Source organism: Eretmochelys imbricata, chromosome 1 (genome assembly GCF_965152235.1).
Source record: "Eretmochelys imbricata isolate rEreImb1 chromosome 1, rEreImb1.hap1, whole genome shotgun sequence".
NCBI classification, from domain to species: Eukaryota; Metazoa; Chordata; order Testudines; family Cheloniidae; genus Eretmochelys; species Eretmochelys imbricata.
This window is the reverse complement of record NC_135572.1, coordinates 3,716,632-3,730,266: the sequence shown is the minus strand read 5'-3', so window position 1 is coordinate 3,730,266 and position 13,635 is coordinate 3,716,632. Positions and strand designations below refer to the sequence as shown.

Genomic DNA, 13,635 nt, shown 5'->3' with positions numbered 1-13,635 from the left:
CCCTGTTGCTCCTGGATGCACTGCCTTGGTTGCTGGGGCCACCAGCAGTCGTTGGGCCCTGCTCCCCCTGTGGAGACACCCGGGGCACAGTGCTGGGGGACCAGGCAGCTGGTGAGTTCCCCACCTTCCCAGGGCCAGTGGGGGTCAGGCTTTGGGCTTCAGCTTTGGGGTGGCAGGGCAGAAGGGCTGCAGGCCCTGGCCACAGGGCTTCGGGCTCCAGCCCCCCCGCCCAGTGCCTCCCCCCACCCATCCCCATTGCCCCTGGCCCTCCGCTGCCTCCCCTGACCCCCCATCTGGGGCTTAATTTGCCCCCAGGCTTGGCAGGGCTGAGTAAGTCTGCTGTGAAAAGCGATCCTCCCATGCTTGTTAATATCACTTTTCACAACAGACTTGCTAGCAAGCCATAAATAAATGACGATGATTTGGCCTTGTCTCTGTGCATATTTATTTGTTTATTTGTCCTCAAGCTCATCAAGGATTTTAGGGAAAAGTGTGAGAGCGGCCACCAGCAAGAGTTGGTGGCCGCACTCTGAGGCCACCAACTCTTTGTGTCATGAGAACCGCTGAAGAGACTGTCAAACCGGGGCTTGTCTCCTTCTCAAACCTCTCCACGGGGAAAGGGAATAAGGGGGAGCGTTAAAACGAAAGCCTCACTTAATAATTTACATTGCAAAGGCTTTCATGCTTTCCCCCTCTTTTTTGGTGTCTTTGATAAAAGTAGACAGATTCGTAATGACAGGTGTCAGAGTCGCAGCCGTGTTAGTCTGTATTCGCAAAAAGAAAAGGAGGACTTGTGGCCCCTTAGAGACTAACCAATTTATTTGATCATCAGGTTTCGTGAGCTACAGCTCACGCTCAGATAAATTGGTTAGTCTCTAAGGGGCCACAAGTCCTCCTTTTCTAGATTCATAATGGTGGTTGTTACCCTGGGAGCCACCAGTAATAACCTGGCACAAAATCCTGGGCCACATTGAACTGTTTAATGCTGCAATATGGAGCAAGGGGTTCATCTAACCCTTAGCCCTGGGTGGGCCCCTTTTCAGCCCCTCAGTGCTCATCAAAAACTCTGGATGAAATGTTCATTGGACTCCAGCAGCGCCTTGGGGGGGCAGATTTGACATGTAATGGAGACTTGCTCATCTGCACGTGTTTAAACCGAATCACCAGACGTGAGGGGAGGAAACAGGGAACAGACTGGGAGGGATTCTGGGAAGAAGGATGGCCACTTGCCTCTGATCCAAAGTCAGCTGAAGTCAATTTCAGTGGGCTTGGAATCGAAGTTTCGTTTAAGGGCTGGGATTCAGGATGTCTGCCACAGGCCTCCTGGAACAGTCACTGAGCTACACCTTCCCCGTCTGTACAATGGGCACCGTGATACCACCCTCCCTTCCTGGACATTTCTGAAGTACCACTCCAAGCTTCTACATAGTTTACAAAAGCTCTTCTTCCCCAGGGAGATCTGCAGAAGAAAGAGCTCACAGGTTCTTATCAACCCCATGAAAAGGAACGGCGTTTGGGTCTACGTCCTGCCCTACCGATCTGAACATTCCTCGCATTTGGCTAACCTTCCTTTACGATTTTCAGAGCAAGCCCTTTCACCTTTGCATTGCGTTCCTGGCGTTGAACTGTTCTCTCTTTGCACACGTCTAGGGTGGGGCGGGGACTTCCCCAGCGCATTCTGTTAGCTCTTTATAACACCCACTTCAGACCGGTGCCTTCATCCTGACCGGTGTAGTGGTTATTGCACAGAGGGGGCATGGGGCAGAATGCAGCAGAGCATGGCCAAGAGTTGCAACAATAGGTGCCTAAAGCCAGGACCCTACATAAGACGCCTGTTTTTCAAAACCGCGGAGTCCCCCAGCAGTCCCCAGGGGTCTGAGTGAGAACAGCTGGGGGCTCGGCCGGAGCTGGACTTTATGTTTGACTATCTTGGCCTTGTGCCACGCAGCCTGGTCCTGCGGCGTGCAGCGATTCCAGACACATGCACAAGTCAGGTGAACTCCTGCTCCGGTTAATATTTAACCCTCGGATGAGCGATACAGGTGCCCAGGGCACTGCAAGGAAAGCTTCTGGACGGGGAGGAGAGGGCGAAGTCAGAGGTGCTACCGGGAGCTACAGCAGGGGAAGGGCTGTGCCACGCTGAGCAGCTGTAACCCACGCTGCCCGTTTTCTGTCCCATGAATCAGGCCAATCCAGATTACATTTTGACCCAAAGGCATTGGGTGTCCCCTGCTCTGGGGCTTGTGCAAATTGAAAACAAACACAAAAAACCCACCAGGTCTATCAGAATCCCAGCGGGATAAGCCAAAGGGCCTGCAGCAAAGGCAATTACAGACCACACCATTTTGCAAGCCAAATAACCGCCAAACCAACATCCCCCCCCCCGAACCAAACAAAAAACGCTGGCTCCAGATGCTGCGGAGGAGGGAGGGATAAGAGCACTGGAGGAATGGGCCAACCTGCTCTTCACGGAGATCTAATCCGGGTCTCCAGTCGACTTAAATTCTGAAGCACAAGCTTGAATTTCCCTGCCAACTTTTGAGTTGTCATTAGCTATGTGAGGAAGTGGGGTTTTTCCCTTTGTTATGTTGCATGTGAGTCTGACTGTGCTGGGTGTGGCTCAGTTTCCGTGTGGACTGCACCGATGCCTAGGTGTTGGGAATTGGGTGTGTGACTTTTGCTGAGGCCCTCAGGAGCAGGTGAGGCTGCCCAGCTGCCTGCACGTAAGTAAGTGATGGCCGGTGCCCTTCATAATCTGAGACCCAAAAGGGGGATGTAACCAGGCGACGCTTTGCCCAGGAAGCAGGACAAGCCCCGGGGAGGAGCCACAGCCCTGTTGGAGGCCAGGCAGTGGGGGGCAGGCAGTCTGCTGTGGGGGACTTGGAGACGGGGAGAGACAGGGCATCGGGCCCGGGATTCCCCCAGGATGGGGTTGGCTGAAAGTCACTGATTTCTGAGCTGACAAGCTCTGTTCTGTGCTGTGTACCTGTCGACTAATAAACCGTCCGTTTTACAAGGCTGGCTGAGAGTCACGGCTGACGGCAGAGTGGGGGTGCAGGGCTCAGGCAGACTCGCTGCGGGAAGCGCCTGGTAAACGGGGGTTGCCGACTGCTCTGAGGTCAGACCGAGGAAGGCCGAAGCCACGCAGGCTTCTTGCCCTGGCAACAGTGGGCAGGCTACCCCAGAGTCCCGACTGGCTTCATCTGGAGCAGTTCCAGCGCATTGGCCGGCTGACTCCGTGGCAAGCCATGATCCCTCCGGACCCTTTTCAATTTCACTCAGTGGCGCGTTGTTCTTGTGTTAGGAGACAGGGAGCAGAGACGCTCCCACCCTCCCGTCTCCAAACCATTCATTATGGTCTAGACTTTTATTTCATCATTTGGGCCGTGCTCCGAACGGCACATTTCACCCACCCACTCCTCCAGTACGCCCCCTGCCAGCTACTGGCCCAAGGAATAACTCTGATTAACCAGCTGTCTTACCCTGGAGCCATCAGGGCCTCTAAACACGGGGGGTAACCCACCAGGGAGCGGGGGTTAGGAGTCCCAGTCTGTGCCCAGTCCACAAAGGACAGGAGTCTGCTACAGACCCAGCCTGAGAGCCTGGGTCTTTAGCTCTCCGGGTGTCCAGGGCCAGTGGATACTGGCTCACCTGCAGAGAGGGCAGAACAGAGCCAAGGGCCCAGCACTTGGGGCTTGTCTGCACAGGGTTGGCTTTTGTGGGATATAGTTTTGCACATAACCTTTTGTGGAATCACTCGTCTGAAAAGATTGCGTCCACACGGCCGGCTCAACCTACTTGCCTCTGAATCAGCGCGAACCTTTCTCCGCACGAACGACACCCCCATCGCAGGCCTCAAAAAAGGAGCCAGTTCATTTGAAAGAAGAATTGCAACGTGTTGGAAGAAGTAATTTTCATGCCAAAAAAACTCTGTGCAAAACACAGGCCCATGTGGACACGCACACACACACATGCCCAAAGCCATGTAGACAAGTCCTGAGCATTAGCTGCTGTGCCCAGGAGCGGGGCTTTGTGGAGAGGGAACAGAGTGAGGCCCCAGAAAGCCTGCGCTCGCTTCCTCGCTCTGCCACAGGTTTACTCTGGGGAAGTCACTGAAGCAGAAATTTTCTACCTTGGACACTAATTTTGGGTGCCCGAACTGAGACACCTTAAGGTCCCTCCTGTAGGTCACTTTTGGACAGAGGGGCCTTAATTTCTCTTTCCCTCAGATCTCCGTCTGTTACATGGAGACGCTAACCTTCCCTGCCTCACAAGGTGGGGGGTATGGGGAAATAGTCACAGTCACGTAGGAGACATCCAGGTATTTGGGTACCTATCTGCATCTTTAGGCACCAAATAAAATCTTTAAAAATCTGGCCTTCAGATACCACAGTAATGGGGAACTAATGGGAGAGGCTAGTTAGCTAGGATCGGAAGTCAGGACAGACAGGTAGGTAGGATGGATAACAGGAGCATATCCGTCCTGAAATCAAAAATGTTGAGAAACAGTGATGGAGAGAGCTCAAACGTCCTGCAAGAGCCAATCCAAACTTACCATCCCCAGGATGCCGAGAGGAAAGGAGTATGGAGAATGTGTGACTCACCCAAGAGACAGTCACCAGCCAAACTGGGAAAGGAGACCGGGCCTCCTAACTCCAGTCTAGTGCCCCATCGTCTGGACTGCACAGCCTCCTTCGGTGACTATCAACACCTTAAACGATGATGATGATTCATTATCTGTATTATCGTAACGCCTAAGAGCCCATTTTGCTGGGCGTTTTACAAACACAGACCAGAACCACAGTCCCTGCCCCCAGGATAAGTGATGGCTACAGCCCGATGAGGAAACACAACAGTGAGGCACGAAGGCAGAGGTCTCAGCACAGCAGCAGTCTAAGCACTGGACAGTTTTTCGTAGGTCTCACAGCAAAGGGGAGCTTTGAGGTGGGATTTGAAGGAGGGCCAGGAAGTGGGTTTGTGGATGTTGAGGGGGGAGTCCCCCTTTGTGTCAGAGGCAGCACCCAGAATCAAAGCGGGGGGGGGGGGCATGGCAGTGCCCAGATCCTTTTGCAAGACACTACCAACACTGGGTTAATCGCGCGGAAGGCTTGAGAGCTCGTGCCCAGCTGAAGAGAACAGGTGGTTTTGGGCCGTGATCCTCCCCAGGATATCGAGTAGTTAGGGACCTAAAAAGACCCTCTGATAATCGACCATGAAGACAAGCAGTGGAGGGAGAGACCAGCTCCTCCATGTGTTCCTCTGCCCACCACGTTCCCTCCCCTTGTGTGGCTGGAGCTTAGGCCATCAGTAAACAAATGACAGCACATCTATTACTGCTGAAGGCTAATATTTTAATAGGAAATTAATTTTTGAGAGCTATAGGCCAGACAGACCAACGCTCATGGATTAATGATCGCTGATAGTCACAGTGCACCCTCAGCTTGCTTTGAACTCAGAGGCATTGATTCCCCACTGCTTGAAGAAAACTACAGCTCAAGACGCATGGCGATCAGCTTTAGTTTATAGCAAGAGAGGGTAACAGGAGTCCAAAGGATAGATCCCCAAGCAGTTTAGTCTTCAGAGCCATCAGCAAAACCAGAATGGCTAACATGGCCAGGATGGCTGGGAGCCCAGTAGTTTGTCAATCGCAGTGTTGACGTCTCCTCCAGCTGCTCTCAGAGCTTGTACGTTGGCTTCGTGGTTTAGGAAACCCATTAGGTAGAGCTGCTCCAGCTGCTGCTGGAACTGGGTTTCTGGAGTCTGGGGACTTGGGGGACTTGCTTGACCAAGACCCTGCGTGATTTGCTCAATATTACAGAGCTGGCACCCCGACTTGGCTGAGCCTGGTGCTGGGCTTGCATTCTCACATGGCTCAGAGCCAGTCCCAGTTACTTCCCCGCCATCGGCAGGGCTTCCCACTGCCCCTGAGCCAGGAGCTCTGCCTTGGGCGAACCTTAGCACTTCCATCCCCAGGGCATGGAAACCCTGCTGAATCTGGGACAGAGCCTTGGTGGCTCTCGGGTTTGCCATCACTAACAGCATGTCTGGGCTGTGCAGCAGCTGGAGGAGAGCTTGGAGCTCCCGCGTTGCTTCTTGTTGGGGATGCATGATTCCAACGAACCGGGGGTTACTCAGCATGAAGTGCACAATGAGACTGGGGTTCTGGCTCAAGGCCTGCATTATATTCCTCATGTAGGGGACAGACAGCATGCTCTGGAAAGGCAGGGCATTCCTGGTTATCGCTTGCAGGGCGTTCTGCACTTCCGGCGGGTTACACATCCCAGCTGCGACTCCAGGTCCTCCAGGCGGCACCCAGGGGCTCTGCCCCGTGCTGCAGTTTGGGCTGTTGCTGACATGAATACTCCCAACGTCAGTGCCACTGTTGCGATGAGGGGTGGAACTCTGGGGACCAAACTGAGAGGCCCAAGGATTCGGCAAAGGGTCTCTGTTTTCTGTCTGGGATGGTTGGCTGACCCCCGCTGGGGATGGCTTTTTCTGGGACGGGTTATTTGCACACTGCGCCTGTGGTCCATTCAGTGTTGGTTTTGGAGTATCAGCGAGCATTTGCCACAAGACTTTGTCTCCACCCAGCAGCAGAGTCTGGCTCCTGTTTCTCAATATTTCCCGCATCATCGCTGCATTCCTAACGAACTCGATTGTTTCTCGCATGAGGGCTGGGTTGTTCCAGATGTGGCTGACCCCTGGATTTTGCTGCACAAACTGATGGAACAGGGGGTGTTCCCTTAAGAACTGTGTTATCAGGTCGGTGTTTGACAGCACCCTCTGGACCAAGGGATTTTCCAGAATCTGTAGGATCATTTCGGGGTTGACCACCAGAAGCTGCTGGAGCTCATTTAGGAAACCTAAAAGGCTGGGTGCATTCCCACAGAGTATGCTCCGATCTGCCAGACCAGCTGAGCCAGGGGGGCCTCTGCCCAGGGACGCGCTGTTGGCTGGTGCTGGAAGGGTGGCTGGCTGGTCGTCTGCTCTCGTTTGCGGCCTGATGACGAGGTGGATGGTGAATCCGTCATGGATCCCAGCCTGGCTGAGAGTATCTTGGTCATTCACAATTTTCCCAGCAAAGATCAAGAGGAGCAGGTTGGTGGGAGCATGGAAGCGCTTGGCGATTTCGCCCCGAAAGTCAGCGATGGTGCTGTTCTCCCACACTGCAAACTCCTCCCTTTCCTTGAGGGTCTTCACAGTCACTTTGATGATCTGGAACGCTGCAGGGTTGCCGCCAGGGCCCTGTCCCTTTCCAGCCATGGTTAACCCGATGCTGGTCCCTTCCAGGAAAGCAGAGAGACCAGAGACTCAGAGGGGCTGGGAATGTCTAGAGACCAGATCCAGAGCACTCATGCCAGCTGGTGCACCGCCCCATGCCGCCCCTCTGCTCATAGCTTCCTAACCTCCTGGCTCTGCCCGGGTGGACTGTGACATCCCTGCTGATGTCACTGTAAGCAAGAAACCACATGGACACCTGCCTTATTCCCCATGCAGTAAGTAGTCCCCAGGTGGGGTGCAAGGGCCAACACCAATGTCGCTACCATGAACAGGTAATGTGAGCTGGGAAACAAATGCCCCTGGTGCTGTTAAGGAGAAGGTAAATCTTGAAGCATCAAGCTGCAGCAAAGGGGATCCACCTTCCTGATAATGTCATGGTCTCCTCTCAGACTGACAACACGCCTCCAGGGCAGCGACCCCAATTATTAGGAAGAAACAGGCAATAGCAATGGGGGGGTTTCATTATTAGAAATATAGATAGTTGGGTTTGCGATGGCTGGGAGAACCACACGGTGAATTGCCCGCTGGGTGCAAAGGTAGTGGATCTCATGAGACATCTAGATAACCTTACTGAGGACGAGTCAGTCATGGTATATGTAGCTACAACGACATAGGGATAGGTAGGAGAGATGTCCTGGAGGCCAAATGTAGGCTGCTAGGTAAGAGACTGAAGTCCTGGACCTCCATGGCAGCATTCTCGGAAATGCTCCCAGTTCCACTTGCAGAGCCAGTCAGACAGGCAGAGATGCAGGTCTCAATGTGTGGATGAGATGGTGGTGCAGGGAGGAGGGATTTAGGGTTATTAGGAACTGGGGAACCTTCTGGAGGGAGAGTGGTCCATACAGGAGGGATGAGCTCCACTTAAACCAAACTGGAACCAGATTGCTGGCATGCAAAATTCAAAAGGTTGTATGATCACTCTCTATAAATACATCAGAGGGACAAATACCAGGGAGGGAGAGGAGTTATTTAAGGCAAGTGCCAGTGTGGACACAAGAACAAATGGGTAGAAACTGGCCATCAACAAGTTTAGGCTTGAAATTAGAGGAAGGTTTGTAACCATCAAAGGAGTTGGTGGTGAGAGATACAGCCATTTACCCTTCCCTCCACCTCCCAGAGGGGCCTGTCTTCAGGGCGAAGCCCCTCTGGAAGGCTGAGGAGTTTGGTGCCCCTTATGGGACACGCCCTGGAGGCAATGCAGCACTGCCGGGTTATAACGTCCCTCTTGCTGCATTTCAGTCACCGAGGAGCCTGTGAAAAAAAAATGAAGCTGACCCATGTGTTCCCCTCCCCGCCCCGCGCGGCTGCTGCTGGAATCCATAAATCCCTGTTATTGGACCAAAGCCAAAGTGCCAAAGGGAAGAGTCAGTCAAACCTAAAGCACCCAATCCTGCCCGGTACCGCGTGTGGGAAAAGTGAGCCGTGCGCCTGGCTGTCCAATGGCAGAGCCTGAGGATTCGCCCACTTGCAGGCCTTTACCGTCCATGAACAGCGGCTGTGTCATTCGCTCCTGCTCAGTCAGACCCGGCAGCCTTTCTCTGGGCTGTGGACCGACTGCGGCTCTCAGTTGCACCCACTGACCCGCAGCTGAAGGCAACTCTCTGGCTAATTGATCAAATATATCAGCATTTCCATGGGGCCTCTCATCCACCGCGACACGTCTCCCTGCAGGCCGGATCCTCCTGTTTCCCTGTACCGCCCCGGGAGCGGTTGGTGAGCTGAAATTAGCCAGGCAGCTCCCAATGACCCATGCTGACGTTGCTATTTAAAATGCTAATAACTTTTCAGACAAGAGCCTGGGCTGGGCAGTCAATCTCAGCGAGCTGGCTCCAGCAACCCATGAGTTCTCTCTCTGCTGCAAACGGCAAAACGCCATTGCAAGAATGTTCTGAGCTTATCAGCTATTTGCTTTGGTCTGATTCTGCCGTCCTTGCCCAGGGAAAGCTTCTACTGACAGCCGGTCAATGCGAATCCGAAGGGGGGATGCTCTTGGGTGATGGGCTGGATTTTCCTAACCCTCAGAAGGCGTATATTAAATCGAGTAAATAAATGTAAGTTCCTGAGCATGTTTCATCGAGTGCAGACCTGACCTCCTGCATGGCACAGGCCAGAGCACCTCGCCCAGGTGCCTCACTACTGAGCCCCAAAACTTTAGTTAGACCAAAGCATTTTAGCCGGCAGGCAGAGAACCGGACGGACCGAGGGGCCCCCAATGCCTGAGGCCCCTGCAGTGGCAGGGGATTGATCAGGTGAGGCCTGCCCAGGTGATCCCAGCAGGCGATCCACATCTCAGGCTGCAGAAGAAGGCAGAAAACCACCAAGGTCCGTGCCCATCTGACCAGGGGAAAATCCCTTCCCTATCCCAAATCTGGTGACCTTTTGGACCCTGAGCACGTGAGCCAGACCCACTGGCCAGGCCGCTAGAAGGAGGAGTCTCTGATGAAGCATGTACCTCGCCCAATTTGTGCGCCATCAGAAGGGGGGGAGCAGGTGAAACGTCCCCTTTGCATTAAAAACCCGGGCAGGGGGGATATTTATCTCTCATTATCCTCACCCCCACAGCGGGTCACAATCCATTTCTTCCTTTACCATTTGCAGCCTGCCAGTGCACTGGGAGGCAGAGCCCCCAGCCCTGCTGCTGGCACTGAGGATTCAGCAGGGATTAACTCTCCCCTTCCCTTCGGGGCTTGTTAGATGCGGAGCCGGGAGTCAGGGGGACCCCGCTGGATTTAGCCATGCCAGCGATTGCATGGATAGCACACGGCTCACAGGGGAGTGTTGGAATTAGGCCTGGCCTCCCTCCATCCCCTGCCTCTCCACCTCCCACATGCATCCCTGCCACCACCTCCCACACACCTGGGGCCCCCTTTCCTGACCTCACACCCATTCCCCTCCGCCCTCCAGACAGAGCAGGGCGGGGCGAGTGGCCCTTGTGACGAATGGGAGCATTGAGCCAGGGGTGCCAGTCGAATGGAGGAGGAGGGGGTGGAATTGGGCAGCTCAGAGGTGCGATGTCTCATCCACACGGACGCTGCCGTGACCGAGGATGAGTGCGGGGCATTGCGAGGAGAGGGAGGGAGCGAGCCAGGAGCTGGAGCTGGAAGGAGGCCGATGGGGAAGAGCTGGGCAGATGGCAGAGGATGGTGACAGGGAGGTTGAGGGGGTGAAGAGTTGGATGCAGGGATGTTCCTCAGAGGGCTGGGGAAGCAGGTGGGGTTGGTGGCTGGACCAGGAGAGGAGAAACCCAGCCCTCCCTTCTCAGTCTGACCAGGGTGGGGCGTGTGAGAGACGCAGGGGCCTCCCTAAGAGAGGGCAGCTGCAGAGGCCAGATTTCAGTCTTTGTCCTCAGGCCATCCTTGCCTAACTTTGGGGTTGATTTATTTCATAACCAGATAATAAGCTGAATTTCTGTATGACAACGGCTGCTGGCCCTGAATAGTGACAATCCCTAGCTCTGTATACCACTTTTCGTCAACAGAGCTCAAAGTGTGCTACTAAGGAGGTCAGACTCATATCCCCATTTTTATAGATGGGGAAACTGAGGCACAGGAGGGTGAAGTGACTCATCCAAGGTGACACATAAAACCTGTGGCAGAGTTGGGACTAGTATCCAGGTCTCCTGAAGCCCAGTCCAGTGCGCTGTCCCCTAGGCCACACTGCAGTCTCTGGGGTAGTGTCCTGATTCACACAATCATGATGCTCCCTCCACCCGCTATGGTCCTTTCATTCTACTCCCATCCTGCATCCCCAGGGGGTGGGGAGTTTCTCTGGCCACTCCAGTCCCAGCTGTTTGTCACTTTGGGGATGAATCTTTCCGTGTTGTTCAGCCACAGCCCGTCACAGGGTTGCCCTGGCATCATCTCCCTGTGCCTGGGAGAGGTGGAGTCAGGGCTCTGCCCGTGAGCAGGGGTATATGGTCTGCAGCCTCTACTGATAGCCCGAGGTTTGGCTGCCTCCAACACCCTGCTGCTGTTCATCCAGGAAGGTCTTTGGCATCTCGTGGCTTCCCGAAAACCTCATGGGCCATGCCTGGTCCCTCTCCGATGTCACAGCTGGATGTTTCTAGGGGACATAATTAGCTTCCTTCCTCCTTAAATTATTGACAAGGGATGTACAAAAAAAAACCCTTACGAGAATTTACGGGAGTAACAACTGAACTCTAAGCACATGATAACGAGAATGAGCCACACCGGGTATGTTTAGGAAGCGTAAAATCTCCATCGCTGGCAGCCAGCCATAGCGAGTCACTGCTGAGCGCTGCTTCTGTAAGAGGGGTACAGGCATTTTTACAGAATGGACATGCTGTAAACCTGTGATTCAGAAATATCTGATTGTTTCATTCCTATAATGTAAAGTATTAAAATGACTTAAAATGATTAAAAATCATATGATATATTCATGTCATAGAACAGTCCAAATGAAATGCAAAAAATAAAAATAAAGTCAACCTGGAATGTTTTTACCTTATTTAAACAAAAAAAGATTGACATTAAATGAAACAAGCAAGTCAAAATGATTCATTTTGACGCGTCTCTGTTGGGAATGTCATCAAAGTAGAACAAGGAGCAAATGTCTCAAGTTGCAGTGGGGGAGGTTTAGGATCTCCTTCCTTAGAGGTTTTTAAGGTCAGGCTTGACAAAGCCCTGGCTGGGATGATTTAATTGGGGATTGGTCCTGCTTTGAGCAGGGGGTTGGACTAGATGACCTCCTGAGGTCCCTTCCAACCCTGAGATTCTATGAAAATTGACACTTTCCTGTGGCCCATTTTGGTTCTGGATATGGCATTTTCAGACAGGAAAGCGTTCTGTGAGAAATGTCCCACTCGCTCTAGTGAATAGCCTTTCCTATGCAAATTGCAACACCACTCTGCAGCACTGTCCTCACCTTCCCACTGCTCTTGCCAGTTCTTCAGTCCCAGCAATGGCAACTTTAACAGTGCCTACCTACGAACATGTGGCCGGCCAAACTGAGTCAGGCCAATTCCATCCAGCCCAGTATCCTGTCTCCCGACAATGGCCAGTGCCAGGTGCCCCAGAGGGAGTGAACAGAACAGGGAATCAATTGATCCATTCCTGTCACCCATTCCCAGCTTCTGCAAACACAGGCTAGGGACACCATTAGGCTAAAGACAACAAATACAATTTATGTCATGGGCCCATTGTATTGTCAAGTATTTCTGTCCATCTTCTTATTCCTCAAAGCTGTTTTCTGTTCTTGAATATATATAGCCAAGCAAGGTGTGGTCGCCCATGTAACCCAATGGCATATCTCTGTTTATTTGTCTGTCTGTAATGTGATGACGTTTGAATGCAGCAGAACAATTACAAAATTTCAGGGAATGTTCTAGCCATCAATGGGTGCAACCCTGTGGATTTTGGTGGCAATCAGCAAACCAGAAAAGGAGAAAAGGGGAACACAAGGAGGAGTCCTTGGCATCTGGCTAGCAGAACCAGCAGCTTCAGCCACCTCAGGAATTGGATCTAGATTAAAGCAGTGGCTGGTGGGAGCATAACAACTGCCCCCCGTCTCAGCTCTGGCCATCCAAAGCAGTTTAAAATGTCGCCCATTTGGAAGACTGACAGACAGAGAGAAGAGAACTGAGAATGCGGGGGGATGGGGAAAATGGAGTGAGGGATTTGCATGAATCCCCTTAAATAGGGGGTGGCTTGTGGGGTTGAACAGAAGGACCCCTGGAGCCCCTGGTGTGTGGAAGTTGCTCAATTTGCAGCTGCAGAAAAGTGTGTGGCCTCTCCCCAGTTACAACTATTGTTAATCTGCTGCTTTCGAGACAGCACTGGCCCCCCCATCACAAACAGGACAGACATGGTCCCTGCTGCAGAATTTGGCTTGATTTAGCTCAGAACGTTATAGATTTGAGAGGTGGGTTTCCGTCTACCGATTCACATTTTGTATTCGGGTCACACCCACAAAGTGCCGGGCACTGCTCACACCCACTGGAAGCCATAGTCCCTGCCTCAAAAGACTGACTGACTTTGGTTTCCTTTAACATCTGAGACTGTAATTTAAAGACATAAGGCAGGGGTTCTCAAACATTTGTACGGGTGACCCCTTTCACACAGCAAGCCTCTGAGTGCGACCCCTCCTCCCCATACATTGAAAACAAGTTTTTATATATTCAACACCATTATAAAAGCTGGAGGCAAATCAGGGTTTGGGGTGGAGGCTGGCAGCTCACGACCCCCCAGTAATAGCCCAGTGACCCTATACACAGCTTGAATTGTTCTAGTATTTTATCGTTGGAGAGGTTTGAATGTCCTCTGAAAAGATACGATGTTCAGCCAACAAGCCAGTCAAAGCTCATCCAACAAAACCATATCCGACACAACTCCCACT

At 52.7% G+C, this 13,635-nt stretch overlaps 1 pseudogene; it reads right to left on the bottom strand.

Moving 5' to 3' along the window:
- Positions 1-5,604: 5,604 nt before the first annotated feature.
- On the bottom strand, positions 5,605-7,263 carry LOC144278129 (ubiquilin-1 pseudogene; annotated as a pseudogene).
- Positions 7,264-13,635: the final 6,372 nt, after the last annotated feature.